Source organism: Pseudophryne corroboree, unplaced genomic scaffold, assembly GCF_028390025.1.
Source record: "Pseudophryne corroboree isolate aPseCor3 unplaced genomic scaffold, aPseCor3.hap2 scaffold_509, whole genome shotgun sequence".
Lineage (NCBI taxonomy): Eukaryota > Metazoa > Chordata > Amphibia > Anura > Myobatrachidae > Pseudophryne > Pseudophryne corroboree.
Genome location: NW_026970114.1, coordinates 80295 through 106324, shown reverse-complemented (window position 1 = coordinate 106324; position 26030 = coordinate 80295). Strand labels below are relative to the sequence as shown.

At 43.1% G+C, this 26030-nt stretch overlaps 14 non-coding genes and 2 pseudogenes across 14 annotated transcripts; 2 read left to right on the top strand and 14 right to left on the bottom strand.

Moving 5' to 3' along the window:
- Positions 1 to 7023: 7023 nt before the first annotated feature.
- TRNAN-AUU (transfer RNA asparagine (anticodon AUU)) lies at positions 7024 to 7097 on the bottom strand. Its single transcript has one exon. It is a non-coding gene; the product is annotated as a tRNA-Asn (tRNA).
- An 8815-nt stretch (positions 7098 to 15912) lies between these two features.
- On the top strand, positions 15913 to 16076 carry LOC135030966 (U1 spliceosomal RNA). The gene has a single exon (XR_010226863.1). It is a non-coding gene; the product is annotated as a U1 spliceosomal RNA (small nuclear RNA).
- A 152-nt stretch (positions 16077 to 16228) lies between these two features.
- On the top strand, positions 16229 to 16370 carry LOC135030940 (U1 spliceosomal RNA; annotated as a pseudogene).
- A 2606-nt stretch (positions 16371 to 18976) lies between these two features.
- On the bottom strand, positions 18977 to 19118 carry LOC135030937 (U1 spliceosomal RNA; annotated as a pseudogene).
- Positions 19119 to 19270: 152 nt separating this feature from the next.
- On the bottom strand, positions 19271 to 19434 carry LOC135030944 (U1 spliceosomal RNA). Its single transcript, XR_010226843.1, has one exon. It is a non-coding gene; the product is annotated as a U1 spliceosomal RNA (small nuclear RNA).
- Positions 19435 to 20096: 662 nt separating this feature from the next.
- On the bottom strand, positions 20097 to 20259 carry LOC135030979 (U1 spliceosomal RNA). The gene has a single exon (XR_010226875.1). It is a non-coding gene; the product is annotated as a U1 spliceosomal RNA (small nuclear RNA).
- A 152-nt stretch (positions 20260 to 20411) lies between these two features.
- LOC135030954 (U1 spliceosomal RNA) lies at positions 20412 to 20575 on the bottom strand. The gene has a single exon (XR_010226851.1). It is a non-coding gene; the product is annotated as a U1 spliceosomal RNA (small nuclear RNA).
- Positions 20576 to 21246: 671 nt separating this feature from the next.
- LOC135030977 (U1 spliceosomal RNA) lies at positions 21247 to 21409 on the bottom strand. Its single transcript, XR_010226874.1, has one exon. It is a non-coding gene; the product is annotated as a U1 spliceosomal RNA (small nuclear RNA).
- A 152-nt stretch (positions 21410 to 21561) lies between these two features.
- On the bottom strand, positions 21562 to 21725 carry LOC135030965 (U1 spliceosomal RNA). Its single transcript, XR_010226862.1, has one exon. It is a non-coding gene; the product is annotated as a U1 spliceosomal RNA (small nuclear RNA).
- A 671-nt stretch (positions 21726 to 22396) lies between these two features.
- LOC135030942 (U1 spliceosomal RNA) lies at positions 22397 to 22559 on the bottom strand. The gene has a single exon (XR_010226841.1). It is a non-coding gene; the product is annotated as a U1 spliceosomal RNA (small nuclear RNA).
- Positions 22560 to 22711: 152 nt separating this feature from the next.
- On the bottom strand, positions 22712 to 22875 carry LOC135030950 (U1 spliceosomal RNA). The gene has a single exon (XR_010226849.1). It is a non-coding gene; the product is annotated as a U1 spliceosomal RNA (small nuclear RNA).
- A 671-nt stretch (positions 22876 to 23546) lies between these two features.
- Positions 23547 to 23709, bottom strand: LOC135030970 (U1 spliceosomal RNA). The gene has a single exon (XR_010226867.1). It is a non-coding gene; the product is annotated as a U1 spliceosomal RNA (small nuclear RNA).
- Positions 23710 to 23861: 152 nt separating this feature from the next.
- LOC135030955 (U1 spliceosomal RNA) lies at positions 23862 to 24025 on the bottom strand. Its single transcript, XR_010226852.1, has one exon. It is a non-coding gene; the product is annotated as a U1 spliceosomal RNA (small nuclear RNA).
- A 671-nt stretch (positions 24026 to 24696) lies between these two features.
- On the bottom strand, positions 24697 to 24859 carry LOC135030941 (U1 spliceosomal RNA). Its single transcript, XR_010226840.1, has one exon. It is a non-coding gene; the product is annotated as a U1 spliceosomal RNA (small nuclear RNA).
- A 152-nt stretch (positions 24860 to 25011) lies between these two features.
- LOC135030961 (U1 spliceosomal RNA) lies at positions 25012 to 25175 on the bottom strand. The gene has a single exon (XR_010226858.1). It is a non-coding gene; the product is annotated as a U1 spliceosomal RNA (small nuclear RNA).
- Positions 25176 to 25847: 672 nt separating this feature from the next.
- LOC135030936 (U1 spliceosomal RNA) lies at positions 25848 to 26010 on the bottom strand. Its single transcript, XR_010226839.1, has one exon. It is a non-coding gene; the product is annotated as a U1 spliceosomal RNA (small nuclear RNA).
- Between the last annotated feature and the right edge of the window lie 20 nt (positions 26011 to 26030).

Here is a 26030-nt window from a genome sequence, read left to right as displayed (position 1 = left end):
CAAGGTCAATTAGGTCTCTGGGTGTGATTGAACCACCAACCTTTTGGTTAGTAGCCGTACATACTAACTGATTGCGCCACAGAGACACTTTCTGAAAGTACATACTGACAAATGCTAATAAGCATTCATCTAAAACGTTTCCTAGAAAAACTTAAAAAAGTCAATAATCTAGAGAGTTTTTGTAAGATGTTTCTTCTATCAACCAACGAAGAAACACATTGGTACTTTCCCATGATGAGTGAGTGCTTCAGGATCTCTTGCACTTATATGTGCAGCAGAGTACAGCAAAGGAAGCATGCTGGGCCCATAACCCAGAGGTAGGCAGATTGAAACTATCCTCTGCTATATGCATTTTTTTGTTTGTTAATTAAAGTAATCCAAAACTGGGATTGATATTTTGGCTCTTTTATTTTTACTTAAAGTACAATAACTTTTACCATTTTAATTTGTTTTAATAGTATATTGACAGTATTGTTTTCTTTCAAAAATCCACTTAATTTTCTTTACCCTATTATTAAAATGGTAATTGACAAAAACAAACTACATTGTCACCAGAAGAGCAATACAAAATGTACAAGTGATATATTAAAATCATATTTCCAGCTTGAATTTCAATGATGCATTGGGGCAACGATTTTGTGAGAAACATCTTCACCCTTAAATAAAGATTTTCTTAATTCCTTACCTGTGTGCTAATTAGATATCACCTTGTTTTCATATTAAACAGACTTCCACATGAGAAAGCAGCAAGGATGCAGTGGCGTTAATGTTTCCTGGTGTCAACTTGTATTATTTCAGTAGACATTGAAATGAGGATGCATCTTGCTGCCTTTCCAATGAAGCAAGTTTAATTTAGTAATAGGTGAAAAACCATCCTTACAAAGGTGTTAATCAGAGACTTGGCTTTGTGGACACTTTTCAGAGAACAAATTTGTTAGCATAAAAATAAAGCCAGAAAATGAAGAGCTGTTTAATCACTCAATTGGATTTTTCTGCCAGCATATTTTTTTTCTCTGCAACCCACTGCTAAATTGTGCTTCCTAGCTGTTTTTATAAAATCACTGAATCAAATCTAACTCTGATTACATCAGAGAAGGCCAGGTACCCTACACCATAACAGGGGGTTTGAAATTTTGACTTGTCTACTTAAAGATCACCAAAATCTGATAACAAGGTCAATTACGTCCCTGGGTGGGATTGAACCACCAACCTTTTGGTTAATAGCCGTACATACTAACTGATTGCGCCACAGAGACACTTTGCAAAAGTCCATACTGACAAAGGCTAATAAGCATTCATCTAAAACATTTCCTAGAAAAACTTTAAAAAGTCAATAATCTGGAGAGTTTTTGTAAGATGTTTCTTCCATCAACCAACGAAGAAACACATTGGTACTTTCCCATGATGAGTGAGTGCTTCAGGATCTCTTGCACTTACATGTGCAGCAGAGTACTGCAATGGAAGCATGCTGGGCCCATAACCCAGAGGTAGGCAGATTGAAACTATCCTCTGCTATATGCATTTTTTTTTTGTTAATTAAAGTAATTCAAAACTGGGATTGATATTTTGGCTCTTTTATTTTTACTTAAAGTACAATAACTTTTACAATTTTAATTTGTTTTAATAGTATATTGACAGTATTGTTTTCTTTCAAAAATCCACTTAATTTTCTTTACCCTATTATTAAAATGGTAATTGACAAAAACAAACTACATTGTCACAAGAAGAGCAATACAAAATGTACAAGTGATATATTAAAATCATCTTTCCAGCTTGAATTTCAATGATGCATTGGGGCAACGATTTTGTGAGAAACATCTTCACCCTTAAATAAAGATTTTCTTAATTCCTTACCTGTGTGCTAATTAGATATCACCTTGTTTTCACATTAAACAGACTTCCACATGAGAAAGCAGCAAGGATGCAGTGGCGTTAATGTTTCCTGGTGTCAACTTGTATTATTTCAGTAGACATTGAAATGAGGATGCATCTTGCTGCCTTTCCAATGAAGCAAGTTTAATTTAGTAATAGGTGAAAAACCATCCTTACAAAGGTGTTAATCAGAGACTTGGCTTTGTGGACACTTTTCAGAGAACAAATTTGTTAGCATAAAAATAAAGCCAGAAAATGAAGAGCTGTTTAATCACTCAATTGGATTTTTCTGCCAGCATCTTTTTTTTCTCTGCAACCCACTGCTAAATTGTGCTTCCTAGCTGTTTTTTATAAAATCACTGAATCAAATCTAACTCTGATTACATCAGAGAAGGCCAGGTACCCTACACCATAAGAGGGGGCTTGAAATTTTGACTTGTCTACTTAAATATCACCAAAATCTGATCACAAGGTCAATTACGTCCCTGGGTAGGATTTAACCACCAACCTTTTGGTTAATAGCCGTACACACTAACCAATTGCGCCACAGAGACACTTTGCAAAAAGTACATACTGACAAAGGCTAATAAGCATTCATCTAGAACGTTTCCTAGAAAAACTTTAAAAAGTCAATAATCTGGAGAGTTTTTGTAAAATGTTTCTTCCATCAACCAACGAAGAAACACATTGGTACTTTCCCATGATGAGTGAGTGCTTCAGGATCTCTTGCACTTACATGTGCAGCAGAGTACAGCAACGGAAGCATGCTGGGCCCATAACCCAGAGGTAGGCAGATTGAAACTATCCTCTGCTATATGCAATTTTTTTTTGTCAATTAAAGTAATTCAAAACTGGGATTGATATTTTGGCTCTTTTATTTTTACTTAAAGTACAATAACTTTTACCATTTTAATTTGTTTTAATAGTATATTGACAGTATTGTTTTCTTTCAAAAATCCACTTAATTTTCTTTACCCTATTATTAAAATGGTAATTGACAAAAACAAACTACATTGTCACCAGAAGAGCAATACAAAATGTACAAGTGATATATTAAAATCATCTTTCCAGCTTGAATTTCAATGATGCATTGGGGCAACGATTTTGTGAGAAACATCTTCACCCTTAAATAAAGATTTTCTTAATTCCTTACCTGTGTGCTAATTAGATATCACCTTGTTTTCGCATTAAACAGACTTCAACATGAGAAAGCAGCAAGGATGCAGTGGCGTTAATGTTTCCTGGTGTCAACCTGTATTATTTCAGTAGACATTGAAATGAGGATGCATCTTGCTGCCTTTCCAATGAAACAAGTTTAATTTAGTAATAGGTGAAAAACCATCCTTACAAAGGTGTTAATCAGAGACTTGGCTTTGTGGACACTTTTCAGAGAACAAATTTGTTAGCATAAAAATAAAGCCAGAAAATGAAGAGCTGTTTAATCACTCAATTGGATTTTTCTGCCAGCATATTTTTTTTCTCTGCAACCCACTGCTAAATTGTGCTTCCTAGCTGTTTTTATAAAATCACTGAATCAAATCTAACTCTGATTACATCAGGGAAGGCCAGATACCCACACCATAACAGGGGGTTTGAAATTTTGACTTGTCGACTTAAATATCACCAAAATCTGATCACAAGGTCAATTACGTCCCTGGGTGGGATTGAACCACCAACCTTTTGGTTAATCGCCGAACACACTAACCGATTGCGCCACAGAGACACTTTGCAAAAAGTACATACTGACAAAGGCTAATAAGCATTCATCTAGAACGTTTCCTAGAAAAACTTAAAAAAGTCAATAATCTGGAGAGTTTTTGTAAGATGTTTCTTCCATCAACCAACGAAGAAACACATTGGTACTTTCCCATGATGAGTGAGTGCTTCAGGATCTCTTGCACTTACATGTGCAGCAGAGTACTGCAATGGAAGCATGCTGGGCCGATAACCCAGAGGTAGGCAGATAGAAACTATCCTCTGCTATATGCATTTTTTTTTAATTAAAGTAATCCAAAATTGGGATTGATATTTTAGCTCTTTTATTTTTACTTAAAGTACAATAACTTTTACCATTTTAATTTGTTTAATAGTATATTGACAGTATTGTTTTCTTTCAAAAATCCACTTAATTTTCTTTACCCTATTATTAAAATGGTAATTGACAAAAACAAACTACATTGTCACCAGAAGAGCAATACAAAATGTACAAGTGATATATTAAAATCATCTTTCCAGGTTGAATTTCAATGATGCATTGGGGCAACGATTTTGTGAGAAACATCTTCACCCTTAAATAAAGATTTTCTTAATTCCTTACCTGTGTGCTAATTAGATATCACCTTGTTTTCACATTAAACAGACTTCCACATGAGAAAGCAGCAAGGATGCAGTGGCGTTAATGTTTCCTGGTGTCAACCTGTATTATTTCAGTAGACATTGAAATGAGGATGCATCTTGCTGCCTTTCCAATGAAGCAAGTTTAATTTAGTAATAGGTGAAAAACCATCCTTACAAAGGTGTTAATCAGAGACTTGGCTTTGTGGACACTTTTCAGAGAACAAATTTGTTAGCATAAAAATAAAGCCAGAAAATGAAGAGCTGTTTAATCACTCAATTGGATTTTTCTGCCAGCATATTTTTTTTCTCTGCAACCCACTGCTAAATTGTGCTTCCTAGCTGTTTTTATAAAATCACGGAATCAGATCTAACTCTGATTACATCAGGGAAGGCCAGCTACCCACACCATAACAGGGGGTTTGAAATTTTGACTTGTCGACTTAAATATCACCAAAATCTGATCACAAGGTCAATTACGTCCCTGGGTGGGATTGAACCACCAACCTTTTGGTTAATAGCCGAACACACTAACCGATTGCGCCACAGATACACTTTGCAAAAAGTACGTACTGACAAAGGCTAATAAGCATTCATCTAGAACGTTTCCTAGAAAAACTTTAAAAAGTCAATAATCTGGAGAGTTTTTGTAAGATGTTTCTTCCATCAACCAACGAAGAAACACATTGGTACTTTCCCATGATGAGTGAGTGCTTCAGGATCTCTTGCACTTACATGTGCAGCAGAGTACTGCAATGGAAGCATGCTGGGCCCATAACCCAGAGGTAGGTAGATTGAAACTATCCTTTGCTATATGCATTTTTTTTGTTAATTAAAGTAATCCAAAACTGGGATTGATATTTTTGCTCTTTTATTTTTACTTAAAGTACAATAACTTTTACAATTTTAATTTGTTTTAATAGTATATTGACAGTATTGTTTTATTTCAAAAATCCACTTAATTTTCTTTACCCTATTATTAAAATGGTAATTGACAAAAACAAACTACATTGTCACCAGAAGAGCAATACAAAATGTACAAGTGATATATTAAAATCATCTTTCCAGGTTGAATTTCAATGATGCATTGGGGCAACGATTTTGTGAGAAACATCTTCACCCTTAAATAAAGATTTTCTTAATTCCTTACCTGTGTGCTAATTAGATATCACCTTGTTTTCACATTAAACAGACTTCCACATGAGAAAGCAGCAAGGATGCAGTGGCGTTAATGTTTCCTGGTGTCAACCTGTATTATTTCAGTAGACATTGAAATGAGGATGCATCTTGCTGCCTTTCCAATGAAGCAAGTTTAATTTAGTAATAGGTGAAAAACCATCCTTACAAAGGTGTTAATCAGAGACTTGGCTTTGTGGACACTTTTCAGAGAACAAATTTGTTAGCATAAAAATAAAGCCAGAAAATGAAGAGCTGTTTAATCACTCAATTGGATTTTTCTGCCAGCATATTTTTTTTCTCTGCAACCCACTGCTAAATTGTGCTTCCTAGCTGTTTTTATAAAATCACTGAATCAAATCTAACTCTGATTACATCAGGGAAGGCAAGGTACCCACACCATAACAGGGGGTTTGAAATTTTGACTTGTCGACTTAAATATCACCAAAATCTGATCACAAGGTCAATTACGTCCCTTGGTGGGATTGAAACACCAACCTTTTGGTTAATAGCCGAACACACTAACCGATTGCGCCACAGAGACACTTTGCAAAAAGTACATACTGACAAAGGCTAATAAGCATTCATCTAGAACGTTTCCTAGAAAAACTTAAAAAAGTCAATAATCTGGAGAGTTTTTGTAAGATGTTTCTTCCATCAACCAACGAAGAAACACATTGGTACTTTCCCATGATGAGTGAGTGCTTCAGGATCTCTTGCACTTACATGTGCAGCAGAGTACTGCAATGGAAGCATGCTGGGCCGATAACCCAGAGGTAGGCAGATTGAAACTATCCTCTGCTATATGCATTTTTTTTTTATTAAAGTAATCCAAAATTGGGATTGATATTTTAGCTCTTTTATTTTTACTTAAAGTACAATAACTTTTACCATTTTAATTTGTTTAATAGTATATTGACAGTATTGTTTTCTTTCAAAAATCCACTTAATTTTCTTTACCCTATTATTAAAATGGTAATTGACAAAAACAAACTACATTGTCACCAGAAGAGCAATACAAAATGTACAAGTGATATATTAAAATCATCTTTCCAGCTTGAATTTCAATGATGCATTGGGGCAACGATTTTGTGAGAAACATCTTCACCCTTAAATAAAGATTTTCTTAATTCCTTACCTGTGTGCTAATTAGATATCACCTTGTTTTCACATTAAACAGACTTCCACATGAGAAAGCAGCAAGGATGCAGTGGCATTAATGTTTCCTGGTGTCAACCTGTATTATTTCAGTAGATATTGAAATGACGATGCATCTTGCTGCCTTTCCAATGAAGCAAGTTTAATTTAGTAATAGGTGAAAAACCATCCCTACAAAGGTGTTAATCAGATACTTGGCTTTGTGGACACTTTTCAGAGAACAAATTTGTTAGCTTAAAAATAAAGCCAGAAAATGAAGAGCTGTTTAATCACTCAATTGGATTTTTTTGCCAGCATATTTCTTTTTCTCTGCAACCCACTGCTAAATTGTGCTTCCTAGCTGTTTTTTTTTTATAAAATCACTTAATCAAATCTAACTCTGATTACATCAGAGAAGGCCAGGTACCCTACACCATAAGAGGGGGTTTGAAATTTTGACTTGTCTACTTAAAGATCACCAAAATCTGATAACAAGGTAAATTACGTCCCTGGGTGGGATTGAACCACCAACCTTTTGGTTAATAACCAAACACGCTAACTGATTGCGCCACAGAGACACTTTGCAAACGTATGTTCTGACAAACGCTAATAAGCATTCATGTAGAACGTTTCCTAGAAAAACTTTAAAAGTCAATAATCTGGAGAGTTTTTGTAAGATGTTTCTTCCATCAATCAACGAAGAAACACATTGGTACTTTCCCATGATGAGTGAGTGCTTCAGGATCTCTTGCACTTACATGTGCAGCAGAGTACTGCAATGAAAGCATTCTGGGCCCATAACCCAGAGGTAGGCAGATTGAAACTATCCTCTGCTATATGCATACTATATTATTGCATACTATGCAATAATGTTTCAATTTGCATTACCCAGCAGAATTAGCTTTGCATATATAGATATAGTGCAGCAGAATATATTGGTGGTTGTAGTCAATTGTAATTACCTGTAGGTGACAAGAAGAGAAGAAACGTAAATTCACAATCGACATCAGCTGAAGATAAATTGATACTGATTGAACGCTGCTGTTATGTGTCAATTTTATCACGCTTTGATAAAAATGCACGCTTAGATCAATAAATGCACAGCCAAATGGCTTTGCACAGCCTACACCATTGGACTTAAGTAGAAGACTATTACAAGTGAAACCAATAATTGAAATCTGTAACCACACCCCACCCCCTCAAATGCCAGGCAATAAATTACCTTAAAAACAACAACCAGGCATTCCACAAAGATTAAACTGGGTCTATATCATTCAAAACTTTAAAAAAGTACTTCAAAATCACATACTATGCAATAATGTTTCAATTTGCATTACCCAGCAGAATTAGCATTGCATATATAGATATAGTGCAGCAGAATATAATGGTGGTTGTAGTCAATTGTAATTACTCAGCAGAATTAGCTTTGCATATATAGATATAGTGCAGCAGAATATATTGGTGGTTGTAGTCAATTGTAATTACCCAGCAGAATTAGCTTGCATATATAGATATAGTGCAGCAGAATATATTGGTGGTTGTATTCAATTGTAATTACCCAGCAGAATTAGCTTTGCATATATATAGTGCAGCAGAATATATTGGTGGTTGTAGTCAATTGTAATTACCCAGCAGCAGCTCTACTGCACTCAACATCACCAGTGCTCACAATATATATAATGCTATATACTATGCCATAGTGGTGCTTACTATATAACACCTCCTACTGCGTTCCCCCTGGCAATGAGCATGACACCCAGAGAGTGAAACCCCTGGCAATGAGCATGACACCCAGCACGTGAAACTCTTGGCGTTGAGCAGTTTTTGTAAAAGTAATTAGAAGCTTTACTGTAGGGCATAGTGTATCACAGATATTGTGGTGAGTGACATAATATGTTCCAAAGGGCATTAATGTGTGGGGCTTAACATGGTGGAAATGACTGTACTTTTTTCCCTGTGGTGGCCGAGGTCTGTTGGTGCAGGGTCCAGAACTGGGGTGTAAGGTAGTCTTTGCCTGAAAGGCTACGCCCATTTTATGGAGACCATACCCATTTTTGCGAGGTCACGCCCCCCCATCCCGTCCGGAGCGCTCATGCAAATATAGTTTTTTTTATATATATATATGGGGGAGGGGCACAATTTTTAATGCCAATGGTGGCGGGGGGCACGCATTTTTAAATCTCGCATTTGAAGCCAAATTGTTTAGAAACACCCCTGCAAGAAAATATCTGCAAATCCAATGTTACCATAAGTGTGGCATATACCTGCGCTTGCTCGCGGGGTGAGAACATCTCCCTAATTTAATTCAGCGATATGAATAGAGGTTGTGCAGCAGCCACAGAAAGGGTTAATCTCTGCAGCTTGTCACTAAATTACATTGTTGCAATTTTAGCTGGGAGCTGCAATAATTACTCTAATACATAACACAACCAACACTTCTATATTCACACAATATACTGCATGGTGAATATAGAAGTGGTGCTTGCTAAACAGCACCTCCTACTGCATTCCACATCACCGCTGGTCACACTCATATCAGGCCCATAATGCTGTATACTATGCCATAGTGGTGCTTACTATATAACACCAGGTGCTGTGCAGTGGTCAAAACACACTAACTGGTCCCATGCTGTTGTTGAACTAAAGGCCTATACACACGATGAGATTCGGTCTATGCTAATAGGTTTAAAAAGGTTACATAAAAGCTACTTTGGGGTATATGCAATTCACGGCGAATCGCGGCAAATTATGGCCGTTTTTAAATTCGACACAATTCGACATGTGAATTCCGGCAGGTGGCTGCCGGAATTCACCATATTCAATGAAAAACGGATTCGACAGTCCCGCGGGCGAAAAACGGCCAATTTGCCGTATTTTGCCGCGAATTAAAAAAACGGGAAAAAACGGGAAAAACACGGAAAAAAAAATGGCGTGGGGTCCCCCCTCCAAAGCATAACCAGCCTCGGGCTCTTCGAGCTGGTCCTGGTTCCAAAAATGCGGGGGGAAAATTGGGCAGGGATCCCCCGTATTTTTAAAACCAGCACCGGGCTCTGCGCCTGGTGCTGGTGCAAAAAATACGGGGGACAAAAAGAGTAGGGGTCCCCCGTATTTTTTACACCAGCATCGGGCTCCACTAGCTGGACAGATAATGCCACAGCCGGGGGTCACTTTTATGCAGTGCCCTGCGGCCGTGGCATTAAATATCCAACTAGTCACCCCTGGCCGGGGTACCCTGGGGGAGTGGGGACCCCTTCAATCAAGGGGTCCCCAGCCACCCAAGGGCAAGGGGTGAAGCCCGAGGCTGTCCCCCCCATCCAATGGCTGCGGATGGGAGGCTGATAGCCTAGAGTAAAATGACAAGAATATTGTTTTTTCCAGAAGAACTACAAGTCCCAGCAAGCCTCCCCCGCATACTGGTACTTGGAGAACCACAAGTACCAGCATGCGGGAGAAAAACGGGCCCGCTGGTACCTGTAGTTCTACTGGGAAAAAAATACCCAAATAAAAACAGGACACAGACACCGTGACAGTAAAACTTTATTACACACTGCCGACACATTCATACTTACCTATGTTGACACGCCGACTGCCACGGTCTCCGACGATCCGAGGGTACCTGTGAAAAAAATTATACTCACCTTCCAGCGTCCAGAGGTACATCCACGTCCAGAGATACATCCACGTACTTGGCAAAAAAAGAAAACGGACACACGGACCACCGGACTGAAAGGGGTCCCATGCTGACACATGAGACCCCTTACCCCGAATGCCGGGACACCACGTGACTCCTGTCACTGAAGTCCCTTCAGCCAATCAGGAAGCGCTACTTCCGTGGCGCTCACCTGATTGGCTGTGCGCTGTCTGTGCTGTGACAGCGCATCGCACAGCTCCGTCCATTATATTCAATGGTGGGAACTTAGCGGCTAGCGGTGAGGTCACCCGCCGGTCAGCGGCTGACCGCGGGTAACCCCACCGCTGACGGCAAAGTTCCCACCATTGAAACTAATGGACCGAGCTGTGCGATGCGCTGTCACAGCACAGACAGCGCACAGCCAATCAGGTGAGCGCCACGGAAGTAGCGCTTCCTGATTGGCTGAAGGGACTTCAGTGACAGGAGTCACGTGGTGTCCCGGCATTCGGGGTAAGGGGTCTCATGTGTCAGCATGGGACCCCTTTCAGTCCGGTGGTCCGTGTGTCCATTTTCTTTTTTTGCCAAGTACGTGGATTTATCTCTGGACCCTGGCTGAGGTGAGTATATTGAACTTTTCTTTTCAGGTATCCGTGGATTCTACATGGAGAAGAGGACCGATGTCGGCGTGTGAACATAGGTAAGTATGTGTGTGTCGGCAGTGTGTAATAAAGTTTTACTGTCACGGTGCCTGTGTCCTGTTTTTATTTGGGTATTTTTTTCCCAGTAGTACTACAGGTACCAGCGGGCCCGTTTTTCTCCCGCATGCTGGTACTTGTGGTTCTCCAAGTACCAGCTTGCGGGGGAGGCTTGCTGGGACTTGTAGTACTACTGGAAAAAACAATATTCTTGTCATTTTACTCAAGGCTATCAGCCTCCCATCCGCAGCCCTTGGATGGGGGGGACAGCCTCGGGCTTCACCCCTGGCCCTTGGGTGGCTGGGGGGGGGACCCCTTGATTGAAGGGGTCCCCACTCCCCCAGGGTACCCCGGCCAAGGGTGACTAGTTGGATATTTAATGCCACGGCCGCAGGGCACTGTATAAAAGTGACCCCCGGCTGTGGCATTATCTGTCCAGCTAGTGGAGCCCGATGCTGGTGTAAAAAATACGGGGGACCCCTGCTCGTTTTGTCCCCCGTATTTTTTGCACCAGCACCAGGCGCAGAGCCCGGTGCTGGTTTTAAAAATACGGGGGATCCCTGCCCAATTTTTCCCCGCATTTTTAGAACCAGGACCAGCTCGAAGAGCCCGAGGCTGGTTATGCTTTGGAGGGGGGACCCCACGCCATTTTTTTTTTTAATTTTCCCGTTCCAGCACTAAAAAATAAATAAATAAATAATATTTTAAAAAATATATAAATAATACTTGTGCCTCCAAAAAAAAAAAAAAAAAAAAAGTACCTAATCCCTTCTAATATAAATAGATATGCTATTCCCACAAAAAAAAAACACACAAAAAAAACATGTTTAAATTTTTTTTTATTGTTTTCACCCTCCAAAGTGTGACGGATTGAAAATGACGAATTTACTGTCTAAAAGCACTGCTGTCGAATTTCCAAACTTGAATTGAATATGCTTTTGTAGAATTGCAGCACTTGTATCATTGCAGAAAAGTCGAATTTGCAAAAAGTCGAATTTCAAAAAGTCGAATTTTGAAAGTCCGTTTTTTTGACGGAAAGCACTGAATTGCATTGACGATTTTTTTTTTTTTTGGGGGAAAATGACCCGAAATTCGACAATTTCGGGAATTCGACCACAATTGCATATACCCCTTTATGTATTTATTAATTAAAGTTTTTAAGTTGTATTTTACAACCATACAATGATATGATATATAATGTATCGTATAATCATTACATAATGTTGATGGCATTGAATAGTCTCTTCCTTGACAAGTGGCAGCAGCTTCAGCACTAGGTGGAAGTGGATCTTGAGCTTTCCCTATTTTACCCTCCACCTTTTTGTTCTCCATTTTTTAATGTGTGGAATTATATGCCAGTAATATATCTGGAATTAGACGGTGGTAATGTCTGGAATTAGATACCACTAGATAGATACCAGATATCACTGTGACTGGAATGATGACATATGCACAGTGACAGGACACTACCACAGCACCCTACAGCAGCCATATGCGGCACAAGACACTGGAGTATTAGTAATGTACTGTAGTATACTGAGCACCACAAGACAATGAGCAGTGATACGGAGCACTGATGAGATTACTAGAACTGACACTGAGCAGCCAGATGCAGCACTGGACTATTAGTAATGTTCTGTAGTATACTGAGCACCACAATGCAGCACAAGACAATGAGCAGTGATACTGAGCACTGATGAGGATACTAGAACTGACACTGAGCAGCAAGATGCAGCACTGGACTATTAGTAATGTACTCTAGTATACTGAGCACCACAATGCAGCACAAGACAATGAGCAGTGATACTGAGCACTGATGAGGATACTACTGAGAACTGACACTGAGCAGGAGAGACACACTACAATTTCATCTTGCGCCTCTTTTTTTATTTATCTTTGCATCATGTGCTGTTTGGGGCTATTTTTTTAAGTACCATCCTGTCTGACACTGCAGTGCCACTCCTAGATGGGCCAGGTGTTTGTGCTGCCCAATTGGGTCGCTTAGCTTAGTCATCCAGGGACCTTGGTGCAAATTTTAGGACTAAAAATAATATTGGGAGGTGTGAGGTGTTCAGAATAGACTGGAAAGGAGTAGAAATTATGGTTATTGAGCTTAATACTATAGGATCAAAATTACCCCCAAATTCTATGATTTTAGCTGTTTGAGGGTTTAAAAAAAAATCACCCGAATACAAAACCCAAAAGGTGGTTTTGCCAAAACGCGTCCGTATCCAAAACACAACTGCGGATCCGAATCCAAAACCAAAACATGAAACACGAAAAATGCCCGCTGCACATCTCTAGTTAGGGGAGAAGCATGTAGCCTTGTAGACTATGCACAGCTATATCTAGAAAAATATACGATCTAATCTTTAACCAACCAATGCAAGAAAGTATTTAATGTGAAAATACGAAACACTAGACTAATTGGAGGTGCGCCCTAAAGCAAATTACAATGTTAGGATTAGGGGGTTCGGAAAGACCACTAGTGTATACACTACTATATACATTTTAAGAAAGAAAGGTACAAATTACATATTCACATTGCATCTATGGGCTGGATTCAAATGTCCCTTTCCTCCCTCAATCGTGCCCGTCAGCAGCTATTCTAATGTTGCTGCCAACGGGTGCGACATGTTTATTTCAGCTCGCTACCCCCAGGGGAAACAAGCTGAAATGTGTGCAAAGAGACCCATTTGGGCAACCAAACGGTGTCTTTTCACGATCGCGCCCATTACTTTATTCAGGTTTAGGTGCTTTGTGCACCTAAACCAGAGTGTAATGGGCGCAATAATTGAGGGCATTTGAATTTCCCTTATATGTGTGTGTGTGTGATATACACACAGACACACATACTATGGCCCTCATTCCGAGTTGATCGCTCAGTATTTTTCTTCGCATCGCAGTGAAAATCCGCTTAGTACGCATGCGCAATGTTCGCACTGCGACTGCGCCAAGTAACTTTACTATGAAGAAAGTATTTTTACTCACGGCTTTTTCTTCGCTCCGGCGATCGTAATGTGATTGACAGGAAATGGGTGTTACTGGGCGGAAACACGGCGTTTCAGGGGCGTGTGGCTGAAAACGCTACCGTTTCCGGAAAAAACGCAGGAGTGGCCGGAGAAACGGTGGGAGTGCCTGGCCGAACGCTGGGTGTGTTTGTGACGTCAACCAGGAACGACAAGCACTGAACTGATCGCACAGGCAGAGTAAGTCTGGAGCTACTCTGAAACTGCTAAGTAGTTAGTAATCGCAATATTGCGAATACATCGGTCGCAATTTTAAGAAGCTAAGATTCACTCCCAGTAGGCGGCGGCTTAGCGTGTGTAACTCTGCTAAATTCGCCTTGCGACCGATCAACTCGGAATGAGGGCCTATATTTCTTTATATAATGGACACCTCAGTTTCTATTCATTCATGTCCTGCCCCCTACTCTGTCAGACCCCTTCCCCTCTACTTTTCTGACCCCAAACGCCACTCATTCTTGTTGAGTGCTGGTGGGCCCATTCAGAATTTTGCTATGGGGACCACAAAGGTCTAGTTACGTCACTGGGCAGGGTTATAGAGGAGGCGGTGCAAGGCATCCTGGGAACAGTCAAAGCTTTAGCCTGTTGGTGCCTTGGATCAAGATCCAACTCTACACCCCTATGTTAGTGTAGTGCCTTTTGGGGTTAAGGTTTTACAGAAAGTTACAGGTTTATTTAATTTAGTAAAATATGCCCCATTTTAAAGATAGGGCATTTAAATTTGTTGCACCTGTGCAGTACATAGCAGCCTGCAGGGCATGTACAGTGGCTTCATTTGGGTGCACATACATTGCCGGCTCCTGGTCGCAAACTGAAATTATTGTGTGTAAGTGTAATTAGCTGTGTTTATGTCATACAGGGGGGTGGGGGAGGTTTGTGGTTGGTGGGGGGCACGCTGTGTGATTATTATCCTGCATCTATACATACATGCGCTGACACCTGGACATACACTGATGTACCCACACCTAATATCCATACATACACACCCTGACACCTGGACATACACTAACATTCCCACACCTGCATCTATACATACACACGCTGACACCTGGACATACACCAACATACAAGCACCTGCATCTATATATACACGCGCTGACAAATGGACATACACCGACGTACCCACACTTGCATCTATACATACATGCACTGACATCTGGACATACAAGCACCTGCATCTATACATACACGCGCTGACATCTGAACCTACACTGACGTTCCCACACCTGCATCTATACATACACATTCTGACACCTGGACATACACAGACGTACCCACACCTGCATCTATACATACACGCGTTGACACCTGGACGCACACCGACGTACACACACCTACATCTATATATGCATGGATGCAAATGTGGGTACGTTGTAGCATACCGCTGTGTTTCACCAACCATCACAGCGCTCTCCCCCTATTTTCTTTCATTACTCACGTGAGTTACATATGAACTTTAACTGCAGTAAATAAGAGGCGTTGGTTACAACTGTTGCTGTTCATCCACAAGAAGGAATTTAATGTATCAATTACAATTGGAAAGTAACGATTTAATTACAACAGCTGTATCCAGGAGGATTTTTTGGACACTTTAATAGACATTCCGTTGTCATCAAGGGCAATATGAAATAGATACTGATTACATTTAGATATGGATAGTGGTGCCTATATATGTTGACTCCATTGTATTTTGTTGAATGTGGGTTTCTTCTGTCTATATATATATTTTTTTAAATAAAGAGCTTGTATATTCTATTTTTTGCGCTCCCTTGATAACAAGTGTGATTATCTTTAAAATTTGGTTTATTATTGGTAGAACAGTACTAACTATGGGAGCAGCATTTTATAATATATGGTAAAAATTAATAGATGTATAAAGATTAAATAAGCAACAAATTGGTGAAATAGATAAGTTTTGATAGGAGCGCTGGGTTCTATATATATATATATATTGACATTTGGTTATATATATGTATAGACTTTATAAATTCTTGACAGAGATGTGCCTGAGCAGCAGCCCTCCCCAGCCCTATCTCAAATCATACTTATTTTGCATAGGAGATACCATGGTCATGAAGATTGTTCTCCCAGGGTGAGGTTCATTCATTGCATTCTGGGTATGCTGATCCCTGTGATTTCCCCAAATGTGGGAAACTGGACTGCATTATTTGTGGTAGTGAGGTACTGTGTTTGTGCTTTCCTCTGGTCAGCTCTGGTAAAAGTCAGATTTCTTTATCTCAGATCTTCCTCTAGCCTTGTTCTTCTTTCGAGAGTTCCCTTGTGCTGCCTCAGTTGGATCTCCTTCACTTGACAGGGGGGTGCCCGAGCAGCGACCCTCCCCAGCTCTAGCCCAACTCCTACTTACCTGCCAGGTGAGATACTATGATCATGAAGGTGCTTCTCCCAGGGCAAGGCTCACCCATTGCACTCTGGGTGTGCTGCTCCTGCGGTTTCCCCAAATGTTGGACACTTGACTGCATAATTTGTGTTTCCCCTGGTCGGCTCTCGTATAATATAGATCTCTTTGTCTCAGGTCTCTCTCCAGCCTAGTTTGCTGTCTGTTTCCACTTCTCTTTTCTTGAGCCACTCCCTTCTATGCCCTTGCTCACTATCCTGACTTCTCCAGTCTGCTTACTTTGTGCCTTCCAACGCACAATACAAACTACAGGTAGTGCTGCAGGGCCCACGCCCTTTTACTTGCCTTACAGAGCAGCTCTGGAGCTGTTACAGTGCCCAGCTGCTGCAAGAAATCAGCTTGAATGCTTCAGGGGCTGGGGCATAGCCAACATGAGCCCCACACCGAAGGAGGGTGGAGGTGTTTAATGTGAACTAGGGGTCATCCAAGCGCCGCAAAAGGCCGTAATGCCCTGCACGCCCCTTTTCTCTTTTCATATGCAGACGAGGGTTGACGCCAACTTTGACCCACTGCTTGGATGACATCACCATATGCAAATCCATCTGCTGCAGGCCTTCCCCCAGGAATGCTTGCACTAGTTGTTGCATTTGGTTTGTTGTTTGGGGGTGCTTCAGTATTAGGCAGCCTTCTGCCCTCCCATGTTCATCTGAAAATATGTGTTCTCCCTGCAGTTGTTGTCCCCAGATGAGAGTTTCCTTATGCTGCCTCAGTCGTTAACCGTGGCTGGATCTTATTGGCACTCGCGGTCGGGATATTCCTCCCTGCCGTGGGGTAGAGACCTCCTTTTGCTCGGTCTCAAATTGCTTTTTCCCCTTCACCGCTGTCTTTACATCAGACGTCCGCCGTGATGTAGCTCGTTCATGAATGGGCTTATATCTCAGCAATCAGAGTGTCTGGTAGTCACCTTCTTACGCGTTTCTCCGCTGTTATCCAAGAGCGGTTTCGTCAGAGGATACATCAGCAGCCTAGCAGGCTCTTTTTAAAATGCACCGGACCAATAGCATTACTAATTAGTTGATTGGATATATACATGTACTAATTGGATGCATACATGTAATGACTCACATATGGAACAACTTTCTAATTGCAATTGCACATATAAAGGCATTTCATAATATAAAAATAAGCAACATGGTGATTAAAAATAATAATAAAATAAGCAACAAGGTGGTTTAAAAAATAACAGAAAATATATAATCTATATACAGATTAACCTCTAATCTTTCAATCAATACCTCATCTCTATAATCACATACACATAATTCAGAGACCCAGCACTAAGGATCCCCATTTACTTATATAAAACCTTTTAGGGTAACATAAATCCAACCCACTACTAAAGCAGCTCTTGTGGCGCAGGGGAAACATCACCTGCACTCTATGCAGCGAGTCCCATGTTCGAATCCAACCCGCTCAGCTTAACATCCATATTATTTATTTACTTTTAATGGGATCATTCTATCAATTCATTTTTACCTTTAATTTTTGTTAATATTATTTCTATATTTCATTATTTTAACCCCTGGAATAATTACATTGCTGCTTAAACAACAAAAAGAATTGAAGAAAGAATAATTATTAAACAGACAATTTAAGGATTCGAAGATTTAAAGATTTAAAGATGTAAAAATTTAAAACAGGGAGGGGGGGGGGAGGGAGGGGGGCCTTTTGGGAGAAGGAGGGAAAAAAAATAAAAAAATAAAAAATATATATATATAGAACCAAGAGAAAGTGTAAAAAGAGGATGGAGGAAGAAATCTGATGTTCATCATTACTAGTGGATTTTACTAAAGAACTTTAAAGGAACACACACAACAGGATTATACAGTTTCATACTAAGAGGAATGCTGTTCCCAAAATAGCTACTTCTAATAATTTTGTTTATTTATTAAACATACAATAAATGGATATTCAATAAATAATATATTAGGTAAATCAATAGATAAAATCTTCAGAGACTGCCAATGTTGTTCAGTTCGATGCTCTCAATCAGACCATCAGGTGTAGGGGTACCCAAAGAAAAAATCCAAAATGCCTCCCTTGTCAAGTAAAGGAGATTCAACTGAGGCAGCACAAGGGAACTCTCATCTGGGGACAACAACTGCAGGGAGAACACATATTTTCAGATGAACATGGGAGGGCAGAAGGCTGCCTAATACTGAAGCACCCCCAAACAACAAACCAAATGCAACAACTAGTACAAGCATTCCTTGGGGAAGGTCTGCAGAAGATGGAATTGCATACGGTGATGTCATCCAAGCAGTGGGCCAAAGTTGGCTGGAACCCTTATCTGCATATGAAAAGAGAAAAGGGGTATGCAGGGCATGGCGGCCTTTTGCTGCGCTTGGATGACCCCTAGTTCGCATTAAACACCCCCACCCTCCTTCGGTGTGGGGCTCATGTTGGCCATGCCCCAGCCCCTGAAGCATTCAAGCTGATTTCTTGCAGCAGCTGGGCACTGTAACAGCTCCAGAGCTGCTCTGTAAGGCAACTAAAAGGGTGTGGGCCCTGCAGCACTACCTGTAGTTCGCATTGTGCGTTGGAAGGCACAAAGTAAGCAGACAGGAGAAGTCAGGGTAGTGCGCAAGGGCATAGAAGGGAGCGGCTCAAGAAAAGAGAAGTGGAAACAGTCAGCAAACTAGGCTGGAGAGAGACCTGAGACAAAGAGATCTGAATTATATGAGAGCCGACCAGGGGAAACACAAATTATGCAGTCAAGTTTCCCACATTTGGGGAATTCAAAGGGGCAGCACACCCAGAGTGCAATGGGTGAGCCTTGCCCTGGGAGAAGCACCTACATGATCATAGTATCTCACCTGGCAGGTAAGTAGGAGTTGGGCTAGAGCTGGGGAGGGTCGCTGCTCGGGCACCCCCCTGTCAAGTGAAGGAGATCCAACTGAGGCAGCACAAGGGAACTCTCGAAAGAAGAACAAGGCTAGAGGAAGATCTGAGACAAAGAAATCTGACTTTTACCAGAGCTGACCAGAGGAAAGCACAAACACAGTCCCCCACTACCACAAATAATGCAGTCGAGTTTCCCACATTTGGGGAAATCACAGGGGTCAGCATACCCAGAATGCAATGAATGAACCTCACCCTGGGAGAACAATCTTCATGACCATGGTATCTCCTATGCAAAATAAGTATGATTTGGGATAGGGCTGGGGAGGGCCGCTGCTCAGGCATATCTCTGTCAAGTAAAGGAGATTCAACTGAGGCAGCACAAGGGAACTCTCATCTGGGGACAACAACTGCAGGGAGAACACATATTTTCAAATGAACATGGGAGGGCAGAAGGCTGCCTAATACTGAAGCACCCCCAAACAACAAACCAAATGCAACAACTAGTACAAGCATTCCTGGGGGAAGGTCTGCAGAAGACGTATTTGCATACAGTGATGTCATCCAAGCAGTGGGCCAAAGTTGGCTGGAACCCTCATCTGCATATGAAAAGAGAAAAGGGGTATGCAGGGCATGGCGGCCTTTTGCGGCGCTTGGATGACCCTTAGTTCGCATTAAACACCCCCACCCTCCTTCGGTGTGGGGCTCATGTTGGCAATGCCCGAGCATTCAAGCTGATTTCTTGCAGCAGCTTGGCACTGTAACAGCTCCAGAGCTGCTCTGTAAGGCAAGTAACAGGTTGTGGGCCATGCAGCACTACCTGTAGTTTGCATTGTGCATTGGAAGGCACAAAGTAAGCAGACAGGAGAAGTCAGGATAGTGCACAAGGGTATAGAAGGGAGGGGCTCAAAAAAAAAGAAGTGGAAACAGACAGCAAACTAGGCTGGAGAGAGACCTTAGACAAAGAGATCTGAATTATATGAAAGCCGACCAGTGGAAACACAAATTATGCAGTCAAGTTTCCCACATTTGGGGAAATCACAGGGGCAGCACACCCAGAGTGCAATGGGTGAGCCTTGCCCTGGGAGAAGCACCTTCATGATCATAGTATCTCACCTGGCAGGTAAGTAGGAGTTGGGCTAGAGCTGGGGAGGGTCGCTGCTCGGGCACCCCCCTGTCAAGTGAAGGAGATCCAACTGAGGCAGCACAAGGGAACTCTCGAAAGAAGAACAAGGCTAGAGGAAGATCTGAGACAAAGAAATCTGACTTTTACCAGAGCTGACCAGAGGAAAGCACAAACACAGTCCCCCACTACCACAAATAATGCAGTCGAGTTTCCCACATTTGGGGAAATCACAGGGGTCAGCATACCCAGAATGCAATGAATGAACCTCACCCTGGGAGAACAATTTTCATGACCATGGTATCTCCTATGCAAAATAAGTATGATTTGGGATAGGGCTGGGGAGGGCCGCTGCTCAGGCACATCTCTGTCAAGTAAAGGAGATTCAACTGAGGCAACACAAGGGAACTCTCATCTGGGGACAACAACTGCAGGGAGAACACATATTTTCAAATGAACATGGGAGGGCAGAAGGCTGCCTAATACTGAAGCACCCCCAAACAACAAACCAAATGCAACAACTAGTACAAGCATTCCTGGGGGAAGGTCTGCAGAAGACGGATTTGCATACAGTGATGTCATCCAAGCAGTGGGCCAAAGTTGGCTGGAACCCTCATCTGCATATGAAAAGAGAAAAGGGGTATGCAGGGCATGGCGGCCTTTTGCGGCGCTTGGATGACCCTTAGTTCGCATTAAACACCCCCACCCTCCTTCGGTGTGGGGCTCATGTTGGCAATGCCCCAGCCCCTGAAGCATTCAAGCTGATTTCTTGCAGCATCTGGGCACTGTAACAGCTCCATAGCTGCTCTGTAAGGCAAGTTAAAGGGTGTGGGTCCTGCAGCACTACCTGTAGTTCGCATTGTGCATTGGAAGGCACAAAGTAAGCAGACGGGAGAAGTCAGGATAGTGCGCAAGGGCATAGAAGGGAGCGGCTCAAGAAAAGAGAAGTGGAAACAGACAGCAAACTAGGCTGGAGAGAGACCTGAGACAAAGAGATCTGAATTATACGAGAGCCGACCAGGGGAAACACAAATTATGCAGTCAAGTGTCCCACATTTGGGGAAATCGCAGGAGCAGCACACCCAGAGTGCAATGGGTGAGCCTTGCCCTGGGAGAAGCACCTTCATGATCATAGTATCTCACCTGGCAGGTAAGTAGGAGTTGGGCTATAGCTGGGGAGGGTCGCTGCTCAAGCACCCCTCTGTCAAGTGAAGGAGATCCAACTGAGGCAGCACAAGGGAACTCTCAAAAGAAGAATAAGGCTAGAGGAAGAAATGAGACAAAGAAATCTGACTTTTACCAGAGCTGACCAGAGGAAAGCACAAACACAGTCCCCCACTACTACAAATAATGCAGTCAAGTTTCCCACATTTGGGGAAATCACAGGGGTCAGCATACCCAGAATGCAATGAATGACCCTCACCCTGGGGGAACAATCTTCTTGACCATGGTATCTCCTATGCAAAATAAGTATGATTTGAGATAGGGCTAGGGAGGTCCGCTGCTCAGGCACATCTCTGTCAAGTAAAGGAGATTCAACTGAGGCAGCACAAGGGAACTCTCATCTGGGGACAACAACTGCAGGGAGAACACATATTTTCAGATGAACATGGGAGGGCAGAAGGCTGCCTAATACTGAAGCACCCCCAAACAACAAACCAAATGCAACAACTAGTGCAAGCATTCCTGGGGGAAGGCCTGCAGCAGATTGATTTGCATATGGTAATGCCATCCAAGCAGTGGGTCAAAGTTGGCTTCAACCCTCGTCTGCATATGAAAAGAGAAAAGGTGCGTGCAGGGCATGGCGGCCTTTTGCGGCGCTTGGATGACCCCTAGTTCGCATTAAACACCTCCACCCTCCTTCGGTGTGGGGCTCATGTTGGCTATGCCCCAGCCCCTGAAGCATTCAAGCTGATTTCTTGCAGCAGCTGGGCACTGTAACATCCCCAGAGCTGCTCTGTAAGGCAAGTAAAAGGGTGTGGGCCCTGCAGCACTACCTGTAGTTTGCATTGTGCATTGGAAAGCACAAAGTAAGCAGACGGGAGAAGTCAGGATAGTGCGCAAGGGCATAGAAGGGAGCGGCTCAAGAAAAGAGAAGTGGAAACAGACAGCAAACTAGGCTGGAGAGAGACCTGAGACAAAGAGATCTGAATTATACGAGAGCCGACCAGGGGAAACACAAATTATGCAGTCAAGTTTCCAACATTTGGGGAAATCGCAGGAGCAGCACACCCAGAGTGCAATGGGTGAGCCTTGCACTGGGAGTAGCAACTTCCTGATCATAGTATCTCACCTGGCAGGTAAGTAGGAGTTGGGCTAGAGCTGGGGAGGGTCGCTGCTCGGGCACCCCCCTGTCAAGTGAAGGAGATCCAACTGAGGCAGCACAAGGGAACTCTCGAAAGAAGAACAAGGCTAGAGGAAGATCTGAGACAAAGAAATCTGACTTTTACCAGAGCTGACCAGAGGAAAGCACAAACACAGTCCCCCACTATCACAAATAATGCAGTCGAGTTTCCCACATTTGGGGAAATCACAGGGGTCAGCATACCCAGAATGCAATGAATGAACCTCACCCTGGGAGAACAATCTTCATGACCATGGTATCTCCTATGCAAAATAAGTATGATTTGGGATAGGGCTGGGGAGGGCCGCTGCTCAGGCATATATCTGTCAAGTAAAGAAGATTCAACTGAGGCAGCACAAGGGAACTCTCATCTGGGGACAACAACTGCAGGGAGAACACATATTTTCAAATGAACATGGGAGGGCAGAAGGCTGCCTAATACTGAAGCACCCCCAAACAACAAACCAAATGCAACAACTAGTACAAGCATTCCTGGGGGAAGGTCTGCAGAAGACGGATTTGCATACAGTGATGTCATCCAAGCAGTGGGCCAAAGTTGGCTGGAACCCTCATCTGCATATGAAAAGAGAAAAGGGGTATGCAGGGCATGGCGGCCTTTTGCTGCGCTTGGATGACCCTTAGTTCGCATTAAACACACCCACCCTCCTTCGGTGTGGGGCTCATGTTGGCAATGCCCCAGCCCCTGAAGCATTCCAACTGATTTCTTGCAGCAGCTGGGCACTGTAACAGCTCCAGAGCTGCTCTGTAAGGCAACTAAAAGGGTGTGGGCCCTGCAGCACTACCTGTAGTTCGCATTGTGCGTTGGAAGGCACAAAGTAAGCAGACGGGAGAAGTCAGGATAGTGCGCAAGGGCATAGAAGGGAGCGGCTCAAGAAAAGAGAAGTGGAAACAGACAGCAAACTAGGCTGGAGAGAGACCTGAGACAAAGAGATCTGAATTATACGAGAGCCGACCAGAGGAAACACAAATTATGCAGTCAAGTGTCCCACATTTGGGGAAATCGCAGGAGCAGCACACCCAGAGTGCAATGGGTGAGCCTTGCCCTGGGAGAAGCACCTTCCTGATCATAGTATCTCACCTGGCAGGTAAGTAGGAGTTGGGCTAGAGCTGGGGAGGGTCGCTGCTCGGGCACCCCCCTGTCAAGTGAAGGAGATCCAACTGAGGCAGCACAAGGGAACTCTCGAAAGAAGAACAAGGCTAGAGGAAGATCTGAGACAAAGAAATCTGACTTTTACCAGAGCTGACCAGAGGAAAGCACAAACACAGTCCCCCACTACCACAAATAATGCAGTCGAGTTTCCCACATTTGGGGAAATCACAGGGGTCAGCATACCCAGAATGCAATGAATGAACCTCACCCTGGGAGAACAATCTTCATGACCATGGTAACTCCTATGCAAAATAAGTATGATTTGGGATAGGGCTGGGGAGGGCCGCTGCTCAGGCATATCTCTGTCAAGTAAAGGAGATTCAACTGAGGCAGCACAAGGGAACTCTCATCTGGGGACAACAACTGCAGGGAGAACACATATTTTCAAATGAACATGGGAGGGCAGAAGGCTGCCTAATACTGAAGCACCCCCAAACAACAAACCAAATGCAACAACTAGTACAAGCATTCCTGGGGGAAGGTCTGCAGAAGACGGATTTGCATACAGTGATGTCATCCAAGCAGTGGGCCAAAGTTGGCTGGAACCCTCATCTGCATATGAAAAGAGAAAAGGGGTATGCAGGGCATGGCGGCCTTTTGTGGCGCTTGGATGACCCTTAGTTCGCATTAAACACCCCCACCCTCCTTCGGTGTGGGGCTCATGTTGGCAATGCCCCAGCCCCTGAAGCATTCAAGCTGATTTCTTGCAGCAGCTGGGCACTGTAACAGCTCCAGAGCTGCTCTGTAAGGCAAGTAAAAGGGTGTGGGTCCTGCAGCACTACCTGTAGTTCGCATTGTGCATTGGAAGGCACAAAGTAAGCAGACGGGAGAAGTCAGGATAGTGCGCAAGGGCATAGAAGGGAGCGGCTCAAGAAAAGAGAAGTGGAAACAGACAGCAAACTAGGCTGGAGAGAGACCTGAGACAAAGAGATCTGAATTATACGAGAGCCGACCAGGGGAAACACAAATTATGCAGTCAAGTGTCCCACATTTGGGGAAATCGCAGGAGCAGCACACCCAGAGTGCAATGGGTGAGCCTTGCCCTGGGAGAAGCAGCTTCATGATCATAGTATCTAACCTGGCAGGTAAGTAGGAGTTGGGCTATAGCTGGGGAGGGTCGCTGCTCAAGCACCCTTCTGTCAAGTGAAGGAGATCCAACTGAGGCAGCACAAGGGAACTCTCAAAAGAAGAATAAGGCTAGAGGAAGAAATGAGACAAAAAAATCTGACTTTTACCAGAGCTGACCAGAGGAAAGCACAAACACAGTCCCCCACTACTACAAATAATGCAGCCAAGTTTCCCACATTTGGGGAAATCACAGGGGTCAGCATACCCAGAATGCAATGAATGACCCTCACCCTGGGAGAACAATCTTCTTGACCATGGTATCTCCTATGCAAAATAAGTATGATTTGAGATAGGGCTGGGGAGGGCCGCTGCTCAGGCACATCTCTGTCAAGTAAAGGAGATTCAACTGAGGCAGCACAAGGGAACTCTCATCTGGGGACAACAACTGCAGGGAGAACACATATTTTCAGATGAACATGGGAGGGCAGAAGGCTGCCTAATACTGAAGCACCCCCAAACAACAAACCAAATGCAACAACTAGTGCAAGCATTCCTGGGGGAAGGCCTACAGCAGATGGATTTGCATATGGTGATGTCATCCAAGCAGTGGGCCAAAGTTGGCTGGAACCCTCATCTGCATATGAAAAGAGAAAAGGGGTATGCAGGGCATGGCGGCCTTTTGCGGCGCTTGGATGACCCTTAGTTCGCATTAAACACCCCCACCCTCCTTCGGTGTGGGGCTCATGTTGGCAATGCCCCAGCCCCTGAAGCATTCAAGCTGATTTCTCTGCAGCAGCTGGGCACTGTAACAGCTCCAGAGCTGCTCTGTAAGGCAAGTTAAAGGGTGTGGGTCCTGCAGCACTACCTGTAGTTCGCATTGTGCATTGGAAGGCACAAAGTAAGCAGACGGGAGAAGTCAGGATAGTGCGCAAGGGCATAGAAGGGAGCGGCTCAAGAAAAGAGAAGTGGAAACAGACAGCAAACTAGGCTGGAGAGAGACCTGAGACAAAGAGATCTGAATTATACGAGAGCCGACCAGGGGAAACACAAATTATGCAGTCAAGTTTCCAACATTTGGGGAAATCACAGGGGCAGCACACCCAGAGTGCAATGGGTGAGCCTTGCCCTGGGAGAAGCACCTACATGATCATAGTATCTCACCTGGCAGGTAAGTAGGAGTTGGGCTAGAGCTGGGG